At 44.9% G+C, this 3,287-nt stretch overlaps 1 non-coding gene across 1 annotated transcript; it reads left to right on the top strand.

Moving 5' to 3' along the window:
- The first annotated feature begins 2,328 nt into the window (after nucleotides 1-2,328).
- Trnaa-agc (transfer RNA alanine (anticodon AGC)) lies at nucleotides 2,329-2,401 on the top strand. The gene has a single exon. It is a non-coding gene; the product is annotated as a tRNA-Ala (tRNA).
- Nucleotides 2,402-3,287: the final 886 nt, after the last annotated feature.

Genomic DNA, 3,287 nt, shown 5'->3' with positions numbered 1-3,287 from the left:
AGAAAAACGGAAGTGTGCTTGATATTTCCGATCAAAAATAGAATTGCTCGTTGAAAACAATATGTTGACCAAAAAATAAAAAAAAGCTTGCGCGAGCCTGAACCTTGTGGCGGTGTTCCAAATTCTACAGTAACAAAATGTTCCAGTAGATGGCGCGAGCAATGGAATGCGGAATGGGCTTTAGGAAAACCCCTCCGCGCTTATTGTGGGAAGATCGAAAGGAAGGGGAAGACGGTGAGAGGTGAGCTGGGTGGTGAAGAGAGGCATGTACGTGACAGAGGCGGCAGAAGGCTATCGTCTGTCGACGACATTTATTGTTTACTGTGTTGCAAACAACAAATGCAAATTGTTGTTTACTCGTTACAGCGGTGACCATTTTTTTACTCGACAACAACAACAACAAACGACGAAGATGTCGTTTTTTCGACGAATGCGATCCTTACAGCTTTCACCTTAAAAGACAAATTTCATCTCAAAATCGCAGCACTGCACGGTAAAAAAAATGAGTTGCGTGAAAGAAGGCATGTTGAATATGCTTTGATTTGTGCATACCTGTTGTGTCTGTTCCTGAAGGGTAAACCACTAGTTTAAACTTTGTATTTAATAGGTTCAATAGGTTCTCTAGGAGTTTATTGGCATAACTTCCATACAGCTGAGAGCCAGAGGCAGCCAAAAGGCAGGAGCCCATACACCAGAGTGCTGGCTGCCTCCTCAGCTGTATGTTAACAATACACAGGACATGTGAAAATGATTATAACATACATACAGATGAGGGGAGTTATAGTTATATATACAGTAGTATATACGGGTGAGGGGAGGTGCAGTGCAGTTGCTGACACATCTCTGTACCGCACCAAATCTTTGAATTCACCGACACTTTGGGCCCTCCTAGCGTCGACTGGCAAGGAATTCCATAGCTCAGGGGCTTGGATAAAGAAGGATTAGGATGTACTGGTGGTGCGTGCGAGGTGCTGCTCGAGTCTCAGTGGGTCCCATCTTGAACGCCGGAGCGAGGAAGCCTGTTCCTTCAACGGAGGGAACCTCAGCAAACGTGCAAAGCACACAGCGTATTCCGCGCTCTATTACAGTTGACTTCCATTACAAATCAAATATCCGCACATTCTTGTTTCTGTATACACGGTATACACGCCAGAAACGAAACAGAGAAAATGTTTTGAAGTTGTGGAGAAGACAGGAGTGAAAGAGGGCTTTCGAATTAACATGCAATTCGGCATGGCAGTGGTGTCGGAGTCCTTGTAGACACCGTTAGAAATTCCAGTTCTCAATATCAAGAAAAACATCAATTTATGACATCCTAACGGCATCACCGCATGATGTAATTAAACACATCAGCAATGATATTCCATGAATGTTCACAAGGAGGTTACCTTGCGTGAAACATAGTTTAAACATTGCGTGGATGCCCGGTAACGATGTTGAATATGAAGACCATTTGTGCATATCCTTGGACTTTTTTGGTCGGCTGCACACGTCGGTCACCTGTTGGTCACCAGGTGATCAGTGCGGCCATACTCGTGTATAAAGCATTTGTGAGCCTGGAAATTACACTGAACATCCATAATGCATCCAATTTCGGACGTCCGATTCGGCGTACGGAAGTGTTAAATCTGGACGTCGAATGGGCGTACATAGTATGTCCATCAGCTCTGAAATGGCCGTTAAAACGGAAGTCCGGTGGAGCCGGGATGGACGTACGTATTACGGCCTACGTTGTCCGGTGGTTGCATGGGTGTACCCTTGGATCACCGGCGGTTCTCACTGATGGGTCAATTATTTGTAACCCAACCATGTAGAAAGCGTGGCCGATTACTCCTTGGTAACCAGGGCCGACCCACTGGTAACCAGTGTTCCCTAGTAAGCGCAGGTATCGACACACTAAGCCTCAGGTGGCTACACCTTACTGAGTTCACTGCAGGCGATGCAGTTCTGTTACTGGGGTTCACTGGAGAAAAGGGTTGAAATCAAATTTGACTTCTTCTATAACCCGGGAAAGGCAGAATATACAGTCCAGGGACTCAGGCACTTCACATGTTTTCTGCATCTCGTGGTCAAGTTAAAAATTGAACCGCATCAGGTATCTTGTGATTGTGTTTCATTGACAAACTGCAAACCTGACCACGTTTTGACGGCGAAGTAAAATGCGCTTGTACCGACGTAGTGCTGCGCTGTTCGTGTGCGCGGAATGCGAAATGCCCAGCCGATGCGGAAACCGGTCTCCAGCAGCTGCTTCAGTGACTCGTCGGGTGCTCTAGTTTCCCAGGGGACGCCACGCACACCTAACGGGGTCCGTTTCCACGTTTCCACCACGGGGGTGTAGCTCAGATGGTAGAGCGCTCGCTTAGCATGCGAGAGGTACTGGGATCGATACCCAGTACCTCCATCTTCTTTTTTCTTCTAATTTTTTGCGCTAAAGCGCTCACATCTAAACAACAAATTGGGACGTGTTTTTTTAAGGAGACATGTCCACCTCAACAAAATTTCATAAACAAGCAAATAATTTGTTAGCGGACCTAAATGCAACGCTGTCAATGTTACGTTCTCCTAACTGACATGTAAAACACATCACGTAATAGCTTTTCCATCATTGTATTTAGGTCCGGTAACAAATTTGTTTTGAAATTTGTTGAGGGGGATTTCACTCATTTAAAAAAGCTCCTCAAATATCAATGTAGTTACTGAAACCTTGGTGCGAGACATAATTCCCGAAAACACATGGAAAGCAGGCACATTTACCTAGCCCGTGTGGGATGGAAAGGGTCAGAAATACAGTTATTAATGTAATCCACTGGACGTGTATTTGTATGAAGGTTGCCATTGGGCCTTCGTTTAAACATTTGCTTATATATCTGTTGTAGGGGATTTTGGTTTGCAGTCGACCTGTCTGGACCATTATTATTTCGCCGTAGTTACCCGGAAATTGAGGCATGTAACTTTGCACCCTGGCGGACTTAAAATTCAAGCCATAAAATCAAGTAATGCCGGTACTTGACTGAACCTATATAAAGCAGTTTTCCACCTGCAATAAAATGTGTGGGCATGCAGAATTTGTGCGTTTCACGCTTGAGATGTGCACAGTTTAGCGTAATGTATTTAAGAGTGTTCTTTGAGGTGCTTTCAGTCAGGCAAGGATAGTATCGATAAGTGGTTTTGTGTTAAAAACCTCTTTTCTAACTTCATCTCGGTTTAGAGCTAGCTACTTGGCCGGTCCCCTGTGAGCGTATGGGCCTTCGAAATGCTGTTTACATACCACACAGTTCAGTTGAGGT

This window comes from Haemaphysalis longicornis, unplaced genomic scaffold (genome assembly GCF_048455015.1).
Source record: "Haemaphysalis longicornis isolate Haplotype H1 unplaced genomic scaffold, Haemaphysalis longicornis Haplotype H1 scaffold_133, whole genome shotgun sequence".
NCBI lineage: Eukaryota > Metazoa > Arthropoda > Arachnida > Ixodida > Ixodidae > Haemaphysalis > Haemaphysalis longicornis.
The sequence above is the reverse complement of the archived record's forward strand: the minus strand, read 5'-3'. Positions and strand labels throughout refer to the sequence as shown.